This window comes from Mus caroli, chromosome 3 (genome assembly GCF_900094665.2).
Source record: "Mus caroli chromosome 3, CAROLI_EIJ_v1.1, whole genome shotgun sequence".
NCBI classification, from domain to species: domain Eukaryota; kingdom Metazoa; phylum Chordata; class Mammalia; order Rodentia; family Muridae; genus Mus; species Mus caroli.
Window position 1 is genome coordinate 43,271,567 of NC_034572.1, and position 16,360 is coordinate 43,287,926.

Sequence of the window (16,360 nt, forward strand, 5' to 3'; positions counted from 1 at the left end):
CTTCTTCTTCTTCTTCTTCTTCTTCTTCTTCTTCTTCTTCTTCTTCTTCTTCTTCTTCTTCTTCTTCTTCTTCTTCTTCTTCTTCTTTTACAAGAATCAGGTATTATCAATCAGGGTGGTTAAATCTCCCCTTGCAAATGCCATTCTATGCTGTGCTCACTCAATTCATCACACCAGATGGTACTTTACTTCGGTCCAGTCATATTCTTACAGATCCATGAATCAAACATTCCTCACAATAACTTAAGATGTTGTCCAAGCTAAAATCCAAAGCTTTCTTTATTATTGTTTTTAAATAAACCATAAATCAACGTATAAAATGCCAAGCTCCATTTCATACACCATGAACAGGGAGAGTGACCTTACATAAATAAAGAAAACTCTTTGAGGCCTTCAAGGGACCAAGTGCTAAATCTATACATTGAAGCCCAGATTACTAAATGTCTGTGGATGATAAATAAAAAGAAAGAGAAAGGACTGAGGAAAAATGAAAAAAAAAAAAAAACCCTACACTTCCTCCATGTTACACAAAAATATACACATCATTGTATTTTACTGGCCCAGGTTCATATGCTCATTGTAACTTCTGCCAATAGCATTTAAGTCCCAGTTTGCAGGAAAAAAATCAGACAGTATAAACAAAACTCACAGATCTTATCATATGAATACCTATGATACAACTGTCTAAGGCCACGGGTATCTCATTCTCTTCTTTAAGAAACAAAATCAGAGCCTTTACTTAGAAGACAAAATTTCAATAAAAACGATGCTTCGTAGCCATGTGCTGACATTCTGTTACTTTGAGGTTGGGCACACAGTCTTTCTGCTAAGCAACCTATGATTAATACAAGGATGCCATTTTAAATTATTTGTAGATATTAGATATTATCTGTAGTTAAACACACTAAAGGCAGGGGTTCAGTTCCCAGCACTGGTGTTTCCCAACACCCACAATTCATTTCCCAGCATCCATGAGGGGCAGCTAACAGCTACCCCTAACTCCAGCCCTGGCGGTATCTGATGCCTCTTCAGTTCTGCAACGCAAATACAGAAGTACTCACACATGTTCACATAACCAAGAAATAAGAAATCTTTAAAAAACAAACAGTAATCATAATAAAACTATGAACAAACATGATTGCCCTTGATATAGCAAGGTAAAATTTCTGATATAATCTAGGAAATCAGATTTATATTTTTATTAAGCTTGAACACTATTAATAAATAATCTTTGTTCAACTTATCAATAAAGTTTAGCAAATTTTGGAAATATATCCAATTAGAATAAGTTTTATGCTTCATTATATTTAACACTAATAAGACATCATTAACATTTAAAGTATATCGCTCAATCAGATTTGCCTGTCAAAGGTTATGCTAGCTATATTAATCTAGTTATTCAAATGTTTATGAGTTCTTTTCTGCAAGATTTTTGTTAATAATTGGGATATCAAATGTATGAGTATTTTAATTTACTGAAATACAGAAATATTCAACTTGTGTGCATGTCCATTTTATGAAATCTATATAAGCCAATCAGAACAAGACTTCTGTAGTTTATGATGCTTTGCAATGCAGAACATTGATGCTCACAAAGCTTCTCACTATGAGAAACACTTTCCTAGAGCACAGACTGACAACAACATTACATTTATTACTGATAGGTCTAATTTATATAGCATAAGCAAGAGGTCAGAAGTAAACAGAGACACTAGCAATCCTCTTTCTCTGCTATGAGTATATGCGTCAAAATTTATTTGACTTCAATCTTTCCAAACTAGCATCAGAGTAACAAGCTTTCCTTGTTTCCACCTCTCATCCAATTGAGGACAGAGGCTGTGATTCATCTAGAGTAATCAACAAATTGACCAAAACAAAATTCCTAGCTCCTGTTGTCTTGTACAAAATAAGAAAAACAGAGCCCACCCCCCCCCCAAAGGCACATAGTAAACAATGAAGAAGAAGAAGGAGAAAATAAGCAAACACAGTGAAATTCCTGAGCAGCTTAACTGATTCTGGAGCCAGCAGTGTGTGAGATGAGCAGTAGACTGCAATAATTCCCTGAGCATGTGCTATACTGTGGAACTATATGGGCATCTCATTAGAATATTAAAGACTTTAAAGATGACATCACCACCTTAGCCTGAACTAAATAAGCCAAGATGTGTGATTACTATACAACACTCAAAGATTTGAGAGAACCTGAGGTAACAATCTTAATATTAAAATAAACTTGAGTAGATGAAGCAGAATACTAACTTTCTCAGAGAGAGGAGAAAGAAATTGTTAGTACCTCCACCAGGAAAAAAATACACTTCCGATTGCTTCTGTAGAACTCATGTACTTTAATACCAGCTCTCTACAATTTGGAGTTGTTATACTGCTTAAAGATGGAGAAGGATGCACTAGAGGGAATGTCCATTGCAAAGCCATTCACAAGTATTCAAGATGGTATCTTTGAGATTAATCTGCTAAATTGTTCTTATTAAACAAACTGATCTCTAATTTTAGAAAAGTAAAAAACTAATCAACAATGTTCCCAATAGAATCAATTATATTCCAATTAAGATCTTAATGAAATTTTAAAAATGTCTATTGAATAATTGGAAATGGTAGAATGCAGTCAGGGGAATAATTGTTCTTCACTGTTTTCTCTTTTGTGCCTCACGTGTACTGTTTATCTCTTCTACTAACTTAATTCTCAGGAAGATCTTGTAGATTCAGGTTCCTTTAGACAATATAGATTCCTACCTAACATGGTAGATTTTACCTCCCTTCAAGCCATTTGGCTTCTTTAACTGTATGTATCTGAAAGAGGAAGAGGACTTATCTCCTCTCTATCATTTTTTAAATAGTGAAGCAGAGTTGGAAATTTTATTGATAATAATTTAATATAGGCGTAAGATGAGGATTAAGAAAAGAAAGAAGTTGAGAAGAAAATAGGACACATGTGAGCAAGCTTTCAGAGAGAGAGAGAGAGAGAGAGAGAGAGAGAGAGANGAGAGAGAGAGAGAGAGAGGAGAACCTACCCATGTGTGGTCATGGATCATGGGCGTGGGCCTACCCATGTATAGACAAGGACTCCAGAGGTAGGAAAAGCCTATTCTCACTTTCTTGATTTTTTTGGTCACATTGTGGACTGGATGGAGTTTCCTTGTTTATAGCTAAGGAAAGAGGAATAAAGATACCATAGGAAAGGCCTCACCTGCCTGGGAAGGCAACAATCCTGCAATACTGATATTTAAGTATATGGAAAATTCTGCCTCTTTTATTATGCTTTGTCAGAGTCGGGGAGCTCAAGAAGCTATTCCTGTCCTGTGGCTCCTACATGGTTGTGTATGTATGTCATCACTATGCCCTGATCCTACGGGACATTCTAGAAATCCAGTATCCCCCAGAGGAAGATGCCTCACTCATGGCTCTCCTGATGGCCTTTGTATCTTCTTCCCTGTTGGTCTCCTTGCTAATGAATCTAGCAAAGGAAAATCCATCCGTCTCTCTGCCTAAAACCAAGTAGAAATAAAGCAATGTCTTGCAAAACAGCTCATCTGTCTGTGCTCTGCAAAACGAACCAAGTATTACCTTGGAGTTTGGCTGTGGACGTGAAGAGACTTGTTTCATTCGCAAACAACTCACATGAGCTTGAGGCCAGGAAGTGAGGCTTCCTCACCACAGGCCAAAGCTGGTAAACCATGTTACAGCACTAATTGCTAATGAGGAAAGAGGCCTCCATTACAAACTTTCACTTTCCATTCAGCATTCTCCTCTCATATCATACAGCATTTTTGGCCATAGCTGGTGTAAATTATCTTTGTTTTTCTACAACATTTCTCAAAGGATTTTTGCTCCTTCATGATTTTTAGCTGGAAGTGAAAGATCACTGTAATATAGAGTATTACTATCTCTATGATGAAACACGATGACCAAAGCTAATTGGGAAGAAGACCATTTATATAGCTTATATGTTTTTTCCTTTTTTTTTAAATAGCTCTTTTCTTTATTTACATATCAAATGTAAATCCCCTCCAAATATGAATACCTCCTATCCCATTCCCTCTCCCCCTGCTCACCAACCCACTCACTCCTGCTTCCCTGTCCTGGCTTTCCTCTACACAAGGGCATCAAGCCTTCTCAGGATCAAGGCCTCTCCTCCCAGTTCTACATTACTGTTCTTCACCAAAGGAAGCCAGGCCACCAACTCAAATAGGGCAGGACCCTGGAGGCAGGAGCTGATGAGAAAGCCAGAGAGGGGTGCTGGTTATTGCCTTGCACCTCAGGTGATGATGGGTAACAAAGATTAGGTAGAAGCAAATTCATGTTATAGGCAAGAGTTACTAGGTTGCCTCCCTTCCTTAGTTATGGAACACAATTATATATGTGTATGTGTGTGTGTGTATATATATATATATATATATATATATGTGTGTGTGTGTGTGTGTGTGTGTGTGTATATCATAACACAATTATATGTACATATATAATTCATATATGTAATTAAAGAATCTGAAGGTCCAGAATTATAGCACATGTCCAACAAAGGAATTATAAAGCCTGGATATTGGATTAAAGGGTACTTTTTTTTCTACAATACACAAGTCTGGTCCTTAAAATATATCTGTGGGTATGAGATAGAAATATTTTTTTCTCTTTAAATTTTTCTAGCTGATAATGGTAGTTGACTTGTGTAGGAAGAATAATTAGAGCTTATGAAGTTTTATTTTCTCACATAATTATAATAGAAAACTAAGATTCACTTGGTGATCCTAATTACCATAATTCAGATAATTTCTGCAACTCTGTGAAAATGTATGCCTCCATTTGGTAACAATTATTGTTCCCCAGTGATTCTCTGGCTCCAATAATGGTATTGAATTTCTAAGAAAAAATTACATTTATCAAGATATTATTCATGATTATACATGTACACACACACACACACACACACACACACACACACAACACACACACATCTTACCTGCTGCTTTTAGTCATATATCAGCCTATCATCCAATGGCAATTACCTATTAAACTTTCACAGTTTCCTAGTTTAATAAAAACAAGTTGTGAAATGTATCTCTCCCCACCTCCACCATTAAATTGCAGAGCACTGAAACAATGTCTAAAGGCCATTCCACAAGCAACATGAATTACCATGCACACATGTTAATATGCATGAGATTGATAAAGTGAGCCAGATTTGCATTCCATACATAAAACTGTCAACTCGCATTTCCATGATACATCATGATGAGAATAAAGGAGTGCTCAGGCATAGAAGCACTGCAGAGGCATTGCCTGCACGTGTCTAATTCACCTGTACTAACTTCTAAGACACCTAACTTTTTACCAGAAGGCTCATATCATAATTATAAATTACACATCTTTATAATTTTCATAGGCTATAGTAATTATATGAAATGTGGCTTTAATATTTTAAACTTGTTTTCTAATAAATTGCATTTTTATAAAAACTCTTACTAAAGAATCAGATATAAGAGAAAGCATTTAACTGGCACCCTGAAACAGTTAAACCGCCTGTCATACTGTAGAATGTAGGTATTTCTTATTGTCTAATGAGATCCTTTCTTGTGGTGATTTGAGTAAAATTGACCTCCATAGGCTCATATATTGTAATGCTTGGGCATTAGGGACTGGAGCTCTGTGAGAGGGGTTGGAAGTTATGGTTTCTTTGGAGGAAGTGTGTCACTGGGGGTTGGCTTTGTATCTCAGATGCTGAAGTCAGGCTCAGCCTCTCCTCCTTCTCTCTCCCTCTCCCCCTCTCTGTCATGTAGGCCCGCGCGCATGCACACACACACACACACACACACACACACACACACACTACTGCTTTCTTCGGATCCAGATGTACAACTCTCCGTTAAAGTGTCTGTCCACATGCCACCGTACAGCTCCCCCACCATAATGAGAATGGACTAAACCTCTGAAACTGTAAGCAAGCCTCCAATGAAGTACTTTTCTTTTTTGTTAGACTTTCCATGGTTATCATGTCTCTTCACAGCAGTAGAACACTGACTAAGACACCTATATTTTTAAAAAGGCTTGTATGTGTAGACAGCTACTGCACAACATAAGCTACACCTACTTAAAAAAAAAAAAAATCAGTGCCTACTCAGAGTGTGCATAAGAACCCTCATTGTTACCATACCAGAACATCCTAAAGTGATCTCATATTCTCCTGCAAGCCCTCTGCCAAGCAATCTCTCAGTTCTGTGTAGTCACATTTTTATTAGATATTTTCTTTACGTTTAAATGTTACCCCCTTTCCTGCTTTCCCCTCCCCAAACCCCCTATCTTCTCCCCACTTCCCCCACTTACCAACCCACCCACTCCAGCTTCCTGGTCCTGGCATTCCCCTACACTGGGGCATTGAGTCTTCACAGAACTAAGGGCCTGACACGGTCATCCTCTGCTACATGTGCAGCTGGAGCCATGAGTCCCTCCATGTGTACTCTTTGGTTGGTAGTTTAGTCCCTGGGAGCTGTGGGCATACTGGTTAGTTCATATTGTTGTTTCTTCTATGGGGCTGCAAACCCCTTCAGCTCCTTGAGTCCTTTCTCTAGCTCCTCCATTCGGGACCCCATGCTTAGTCCAATGGTTGGCTGAGCCCAAGGAATCACAAGTCACATCGTTCCCTTGTCACAAGTGCCCCCCCTAGCGTCCCTGCTTCTAAACCCTGGTTATTGCTAGTTCTTGGTACACCTACCTTCTGCCACCTTAAAGGAACAAATCCATATCTACCTCTTAAACACACCATATATTTCTGGTATTTCACTCAGAGTGAAAGGCAAACTCGCTTACTATTCTGGCATCATCTAGTCACAGGGCTTCCTAAACTCCAATTGGGATTTTTTTTTTTGGCCTGATAAATTGTTCCAGAACCCCAAGAATATAACTATTAAAATGGTTATGGAAGTCAAACAATCATTGGTAATGGATGGCAACAAATTTTTAAATGATTATTTGATATGCATTGAACTTAACTATTAAGGTTGAAGGCAAATATAAATGTCAATATATTTGAAATGCTTGGGGTGTTTTGCTTGAAGAATTAAAGCCCTACTGAATAATTGATGTTGCAAAATGTATTTTCTTGCAATATTCAGTGATGAACATTTTGTTTCTATGCTTGTCATTGTTGAGAATAACCATTAATATAAGTAATTGTTACAGAACTGCAAAAGGACGACCTTTAGGACCATTCCAGAATATATGACATCCTATCCTCATCCAAACCACAGCTCACTTAAAAATTCCCCATGAAAGTCAAATCAGTAACCGGAACATAAGAATTTTAAATCAAACATTCTAACATAATACAATCCACCCATAGATATATTAATTTGATTCTTGTATGCAAAAATGTCAAGAAGAAAATATTAGAAGTTCTCATTTTCCATAACTATCGATTTTGTATAAAAGTAGCAAACCCTGTCTGCACAGTGAAACTGCAGCTCATACCACACAAATGACTCTGATCTGAGCTGAAGTGGTCTGGGTATTCACTAATTTTGCATTCACTGTGTGGAGTATGCAATGCAAGTGTGCATGCTGTGTGTTCAGAACTAGGGCTGCAGGGAAGATGTAATGACACATGTTAGCACTGCCACACACTTCATTAACTGTGCATGAATTAGTCTAGGTCAGTATTTTCACTAACAGTCCACTGTTGCTAAATATTTACAAGAATCCATATTCAACATTACCCATACATGGTCTCACCTACAATATAAAACTCTGGTCCACAGGCTTGTACTTGTGCTTGGTCTGGCTGCCCAGATGCATTCCTACCCACTGTCCTGGTTGCCGGTTTAAACATATAAGGGACAACATGTTCCACCAGCCTTTCTTTTTGCCTGGAATATTAAACATAATACCCAGCCCATTGCAACCTTTTACGTTTTCTCATATTGAAAAGACTGATGAATCAGAAAAAACAATGACCTTCATTTTTAATGATTGGTTTTACAGAATTCGCTGTCTCTATTTTTATCACACACTTGCTAAGTTTTACCAATCTGAAAATTCTCAACAGATTTGCATATTTTACAAATCATCAATATTTTACTTCTCATCCAAATCAATATATGCTTTGAAGCCGATAGCGTTGGTAAACCTTCTTGCCTGGAATATGTTCTTCTTCTTAGAATTAAATAGTGTACTTGCGTGTATACTTTATCAGGAGCAATAAATCCAAATGACTTATTCACTTAAACAAGTCTGTTGACTATCTGTCTACCAGGGAATTGTTTTAGACTCTTAAAATACATCTGAGAACAAAATAAACAAATGTCTTTCATTAGAGGAGCCTATGCTGCAATTGAGATAGAGAAACACTGTGAAAGACTAGAGCTTTAGAAGATAGTAAGTAATACTGAAATCAGTAAAACAGTATAAGGGAAATGGCCAAGTAGGAGGCTGAGCTAGAGTAACTGAAGGAGTTAGATTAATTTGTACTTTGCACATGAGATGGCTTAGTTGAAGAGAAACACGCTGTAGTCTTGAGTTACAGCCACCAGGGAGAATGACTGGACAAGTTGTCCCTGATCTCATGTTTGCTGTGGCACGTGTCTGCCCACTCACATGCACAATATATAAATATCTTTAATTAAATATAATTTGATACTGATTTTGATTTGTTAGCTGCTACTAAGATGTATTTGCTTTGCTTTAAATATTTGGAAAACACAGCATTAAAGAAAAAAAAATAGCAAGAATACTCCCCAGAGAAGGTTAAAAGCAACAACTCAGTTTGATGCAGTAGTCTTCCAACAAAAGTGTATGGCAGAAGATTTAATTTTCCTGTCAAGAGGTGTGAAGGCAGTGTCTGGACAGGAATGCTTCTGCTCAGATTGATGCCATACTGCATTTGGTTTTATGAGGACTAATTACTTACAGTTTCCATTTGAACACAACGTTGACTCCATTTTGATTCCCAACATGCTTCATCATTTTTTGCCAAGCCATGATTGACATCTATGTAGATGAAGGAAAAGAATACTTCAGAGAAACCAATTGCATTTACTACTCAACAGAAATGTTTTTCAATTCATTCAGAAAAAAAAATCCATTTGTTTTGTTCCAGTGAAAGTGGTTGATTGACTTAGGAAAGAAATGAAATCTTTCATCCTTATGCATGGCTCTGCTTTACATGTCAGACACAATTCCCACTCTGTGTCTTTTGATAGTTCCAAACAGTAATTATTTCCAAAGCAAGTATTTTCCAAAAGTGACTAAAAAACCTAGAGAAATGAAAACAAGACTCCAAGAAGCCCCACAAGCTCACCACAGAAACTCCACTGTATTAGAAAATTACAAACAAATATAAGCTATAAACAAGTATAAATAAGGAAAGATTGACAGGTGGTTGTTCCTGCTTATGACAGTGTTCAGATTCATTTTCTTCCATTTGTTCTTTCCCCTGCAGATAGAAATTAATATTGTGGTTTCTACCCCAGAGAGTTGATAGCACAAGAAAACAAACCAGCTGCCTCCCTCTCGTCTTCTCTCACTCTCGAATGCCGTAGCTTAGAGACTGCCTTTGATTTCTGCTCCCACCTTTGACTAAAATGAACAGCATAGATGTCAGCAGAGTTGATATTTGTAAAAAGCTGAATGTTTATAAATAATTCTGATTAATTAGTGCGTGTGTGTTATGTTTATCATTTTTTGAAACATGAGGAGCAGGATGTAATATCCCAGACAAATAGAAACATAACTTCTCTTTCAAAATTTGACATATTTTTGTTTCTATGTATAGATTATGACCATGCTCCCTAGTTACTTAGGTATCACTGCTACTTAACAGAAGTATCTTAATTTTCCTTTGTTCCTTTGTAAGTTATTTTTTTATTAAACACAGATTTCACACAGAATCCAATGGACATGTTGAAAGCATGTATCTTCACATCTGCTTACAGATCTAAAGAATATTTAGGAGTGACATCTCCAGACATAACATGCTCTTTAACACACCAAAGCTACCTCAAGTAAGTGATTTCCTGTTAAGTCAGTTATTTATCTATTATTATGAGTAGTAGTAATGGTATTTGTAGTACTTTGAACTGAACTTCAGATATCACACATAAGAGCAGACCCTGAGCTATAAGTTAACTTCCTTTAATCCATTTGAAATCTTTTCATATACAGTAACTCCATTTGTTGTATTTTCATTTTTTTTACTTATTTTTATTTTTATTTATTTATTTTTGTTTTGTTTTTCTTTTTTTCGAGACAGGGTTTCTCTGTATAGTCCTGGCTGTCCTGAAACTCACTTTGTAGACCAGGCTGGCCTCGAACTCAGAAATCTACATGTCTCTGCTTCCCAAGTGCTAGGAATAAAGGTGTGCGCCACCACTGCCTGACCACTTATTTTTATTTTAAACTCCAGATTTAATTCTCCCTCCTGGTCAACCTTCTGACTGTTCTACATCCTATAGAGCCCCCGCCCTATCTGCATGAGGATGTCCCTACCCCGCCCCCAACCCCATGAGAACTCTAAACACCCTAGGGCCTCCAGTCACTTGAAGATCAGGTGCATCTTCTCCAACTAAGCCCAGACCAGGCAGTCCTCTGTTGTATACGTGTTGGGTCTTCATATCAGCTGGTGTTTGCTGCCTGGTTGGTGGTGTTGCAGTATCTGAAAGATCTTGAGGGTCTAGGTTAATTGAGACTGCTGGTTCTCCAATAGGGTCATCATCCTCCTCAGCTTCTTCCAGCTTTCTCATAATTCAACCACAGAGGTCAGCAGCTTCTGTCCATTGGTTGAGTGCAAATATTTGAATGACTCTTTCAGCTTCTTGTTGGGTCTTTTGGAGGGCAGTCATGATAGGTCCCTTTTTGTGGGCACTCATAGCCTTAGACCTAGTGTCAGGCCTTGGGGCCTCCCCTTGAGATGGATCCCACTTTGGGCCTGTTGCTGGACCTCCTTTTCATTTTCCAGCCCTGTAGTTCTTTCAGATTGGAACAATTATGGGTCAGAGTTTTGACTGTGGGATAGCAACCCCCTCTCTCACTTGATGCCCTCTCTTTCTGCTGAAGGTGGGCTCTACAAGTTCCCTCTCCCCAATGTAGGGCATTTTATCTAAGGTCCCTCTCTTTGAGTGCTGAGAGTTTCTCACCTCTCATGTCTCTGGTACTTTCTGGAGCGTTCCCCCAACCTCCTAACTCCTGAGGTTGCATTTTCCATTCTTGGTGCTGGCACTCAGGGACTTCAGTACTTTTTCCCAACCCACTACTGGGTCATGTTCCCCTTCCATCCCCCCATGCCCATCAAAATCCCAACACCATTCTTCAAAGACATGGGAAGAGCAAGTCTCAAATTCATCTGGAAAGCCAAAAACCCCAGAATAGAAATAAAAATACTTAACAATAAAAGAATTGCTGGGGGAATCACCATCCCAATCTCAAGCTTTACTACAGAGCAATAGTGATAAAAACTGCATGGTATTGGTACAGAGACAGAAATGTTGAACAATAGAATAGAATTCAAGACCCACCCAGAAATAAAATCACACACTTACGGGCACTTGATCTTTGACAAAGAAGCCAAACATATACAGTGGAAAAAAGAAAGCATCTTCATCAAACGGTGCTGGTCTAACTGGCTGTCACTATGTAGGAAAATGAAAATAGACCCATATTTGTCACCTTGCACAAACCTCAAGTTCAAGTGGGTCAAGGACCTCAACATAAAACCTGATACACTGACAAATAGAAGAAAAAGTGGGAAAGAGCCTCGAACTCATTGGCACAGGAGGAATTTTCCTAAACAGAATCCCAATGGCACATCCTCGAAGATCAAGAATTGATAAAAGGGACCTTATGAAAGTGGAAAGCTTTTGTAAGGCAAAAGACAGCCAATAAGAACAATCAGCAACCTACAGATTGGAAAAAAAAAAAAAAAAACCTTCACTAACCCCACATCCGATAGAAGGCTAATATCCAAAATACAAAAGAACTCAAGAAATTAATCACCAAAAAAACAAACAACCCAGTCAAAAAATGGGGTATAGAATTAAACCAAGAATTCACAACTGAGGAATCATGAATGGCTGAGAAGCACCTAAAAACATGTTCAAAGTCCTTAGTGATTAGAAAAATGTAAATTAAAACTATTTTGAGATTTCACCTTGCACCAATCAGAATGGCTAAGATCAAAACCTCAGGTTTCAGCACATGTTGGCAAGGATGTGGAGAAATAGGAACACTCCTCCATTGCTGGTGGGATTGCAAACTGGTACCACCACTCTGGAAATCATTCTGGATGTTCCTCACTAAACTGGAAATAGATCTACCTAAAGATCCAGCTATATCACTCTTGGGAATATACCCAAAAGTTGTCCCACCATGCCACAGGGTCACATGTGCAACTATGTTCACAGTAGCCTTATTTGTCATAGCCAGAAGCTGGAAACAACCCAGATGTTCCATGACAGCCAAATGGATTCAGATAATGTGGTTCATTTATGCAATGGAATACTACTCAGCTCTTAAGAATGAGGACATCCTGAGTTTTTCAGGCAAATGGATGGAACTAGAAAATATTATCCTGATTAAAGTAGCCCAGACCCAAAAGGACACGCATGGTATGTACTCACTAATAAGTGGATATTAGCCCCTGCCCCAAAATAGTGCCAAATACTCAAATACAACCCATCTGTTTTATTTTGATCCATAATATTCATAACACAGGACATTTTACAATAAAAATTGAATGTGTTTCTATGTGGATCCTGCAGCAAGATTAAGTGTTTCTGTGACACTGCAGCTTCCTTTATGGGCTCCAAATGTGTGGTAATATCTAAGAGTTGAAAGATGAGGGATAGGATAAGAGGTGTGTGGAGGGAAAACTGAGAAAAGAAATAACATTTGAAATGTAAATAAATAAAATATCCAATAAAAAAGAAAAAAAAAAGATGTTCCACATCATCAAGGCACATTACTGCACCTCTCAGTAAAATTTTGCACAATATTTCTTTGCAAATTTAATGATAGGTTAAGCCCCAACCTTTCCCCACCTAACTCAGGTTTCTGTTAATATTTCTGTAGCCAATACATAATTTATGTTTGACTCATAAATATCTTGAAATTTCTCAATGTTTCCATCCAATAAGAATGTGTAACACATTCACAGATGTCAACATTTAAAAGTCAGATTATAAACACTGGAAAGTCTTCAGAACACTTCATCACTGTCCAGTTACTTTGCTTCACCTTGTACCTAAGCTGTTTCCATGGTTAGTACATCTTAGTGCTTCTCTCTTGGCTTGATTTGTATGGTTATAAATATATGCACTTACTTTTTTCCATTTCTTCCAAAACTATTACCATGCTTAAACACAATATCCTGGTCACTTGCTTTTATTTCATCAGACTCCTAAAAATCTCAGTATGGGAAATTCTTTCTCTCTGTTTGTGCTTCACAAAAACAGTAGTATAATTTATTTTACAGTACCTGATAATGGCCATTTGATGTTTCTATTCTCTTTCTGATGTGACAGTTACTTTCATCAAATCTATCAAATCCAATCTCTGTAGAAAGATATGAAGCTCTTAGAAGTTAAGATTTTTTTCCCATCATTCATTGACACTTGTTTCAGAATATTGCTACTACTCTTTGAGGGACTGGAGATATGGCTCTGTGGTTTAGGGTAGAAGCTGTTCTTGTAGAGGACACAAGTTTGATTCCAAATTCTCAGCACTCACATGTGGCAGCTTTCAGGAGGCAGTAACTCCAGTTCCACCAAACCTGAGGCCCTCTTGTGGCCTTTACAGACAACACACACACACACACACTTGCATTTACATACATACACAAACATGAATACAAACATACATACATATATACATACATATATTAAACCCTTCAAGGGATAGAGTGATGGCTCAGCAGCCAGAAGCACTGGCTGTTCTTCAGTGGTTCAGCTTAAAATCCCAGACCTCACATGGCCATTTACAACTGTCTGTAACCCCAGTTCCATGGAATTTGATTCTCTCTTCTGGTCCACAGATTCCAAGTGGATACCTAGTGTACATACATATATACAGGCAAAACAGCCACACATAATAATTTGATTTTTTAAAATCTTGATCAAATTTATAAAAGTGATTTTTTTGTACTTTCTAATGTAGTCATAATGCATATACTGATGTAAGGTATATTTAAGAAGACTTCCAAGCTTCACATCTATCTCTATGATCATGGTTATCTCATAACCAGTTCCAATACCATGTCTTCAATAGAAGACATCACATAAATCCAGGGTTTGGATATCCATGTGATGCTTTAGTTCACCTCCTTATAGCTTCTTTGTCTTTAGATTAAGACATTGCTCTGTTATGATTGATCTTATGCAATTCATTTTAATAATTGATGGAAGCATTTCCTCTGTTTCTTTTCCCATCTATCGAGTCTGTCCTTGCCACTACTTAGAGTCAGCAGTCCTTACTTATGATGTCACAACTCCTAACATTTTAAATTTATTTAGCTACCTTGGTTACTTTACCTCCAACATACAATTTTTTTCTTGTATTCTGTTCAGTCAATTTTAGTTCACTTTCTACCAAAAGTGTGATGAGAAAAGGTAAATCTATGGTGGTGAGTGGGAGACAGTTGGAAAGAACAGATATCCTGTGCCTTGAGTGATTGTTTCCCTTTCTAACAAAGCTTAGTGTGCAGCATGTTTAGAAAGAAAGAAAGAAAAAGGAAAAAGGAAAGAAAAACAGGAAAAAATACAAATAATTCCACCAAGTCTTTAAAATGGGGAAACTGGAAAGCATCCTTGGCAAACGTCCAGTCCCTCTGCTTGTCTCTTTGCAGTCCCTCTATTTATCTCTTTTGGCTTTGACACAGTAGAATATCTTCCATTAAACATAGCCATGCCTGGAAGAAAGGCTTTTAACCCTTCAATCATCAGGTTTAGACAAGTTCCTTGAAAGAAGGAAAGATATTAGAAATTCCTAAACTGTTTGACATGTTAAACAGCTGTTCCCACTCAGAATCATAGCCATTGTCTCACTGACATATATGCACACATCGTATTTTAAAGAGTAAATTTCTCTGAAAAAATATATATTCAGAGAAATTAATATATCTATTTTTTTCAGTGAAGTTCTGTGGGTCATTCACATATCTTGACTCAGAGGTAGAATTCAGTTCAAGTATGAAATCAATTGTAACAGCTTGCATTCCGTGTAAATTAGTTTTATGTCACTCAGATGCATGTATGCTCACACCTCATTTAAAAAGAGATTAGTAGCCCATGTATATTTAATGAAGTTAGCATCAATTTCAGACCACATAGCCGCACTCTTCATTCTCAATTCTGCTTCATTGTTCCCTTTTCTTTAATGAGAGCTTAAATTTTGTAAGAGAGATTCTAAACCCCCTTAAACTCGATTCAATGCAGCATCCCCTCTCAGAAGATCTCAGCGTTGAATGGCATATATGATTTATAAGCACTTCTAATATGAATACCTCAAATATATGTGCACAAAATATAAGATCCACAGTTTTAGTTTCTATTTTTATTGACTAGTTTCCTCAAGAAAGTTGTGTTGATATCAGCATTTGGTAGAGATTATGCATTCTTTGTTACTAAGTACAGTGTTGAAAAGAGACCACACTTTACTTAAGACTATAATCGCCCTTCCTGTCCGACCAGCATCAGGGTAGCTAGGGCACAGAGTTGGCTGACACCCGCCAGCTACCCAGGACACCCGCCACGGGATCTTAAGACTTCTGGTGAGTGGAACACAGCCTCTGCTCCAATCCAATTGCATGGGACCTGAGACTGCATTAGTTAGGGAAATAGAAAACTGACCTGAGTAGGGACACAAGCCCCTTCCGGTCTGACCAGCACCAGGGTAGCTAAGGCAAAGAGTCAGCTGACACCCGCCAGCTAACCAGGACACCCACCACGGGATCTTAAGACTTCTGGTGAGTGGAACACAGCATCTACTCCAATCTCTAAACAGAGACAACTATAACAACTAACTCCAGAGATTACCAGATGGTAAAAGGTAAAGGTAATAATCTTACTACCAGAAACCAAGACCACTCACCATCATCAGAACCCAGCACTCCCACTTCGCCCATTCCAGGGCACCCCAACACACCAGAAAAGCTAGACTCGGATCTAAAAGCATATCTCATGATGATGGTAGAGGACATCAAGAAGGACTTTAATAACACACTCAAAGAAATACAGGAGAACATTGCTAAACAGGTAGAAGACATTAAAGAGGAAACACAAAAATCCCTTAAAGAATTGCAGGAGAACACTGCTAAACAGGTAGAAGACATTTAAGAGGAAGCACAAAAATCCCTTAAAGAATTGCA

At 37.8% G+C, this 16,360-nt stretch overlaps 1 pseudogene; it reads left to right on the top strand.

The window, feature by feature from the left end:
* LOC110291806 overlaps window positions 1–3,517 on the top strand; it is a 95,492-nt pseudogene extending 91,975 nt beyond the window's left edge.
* Window positions 3,518–16,360: the final 12,843 nt, after the last annotated feature.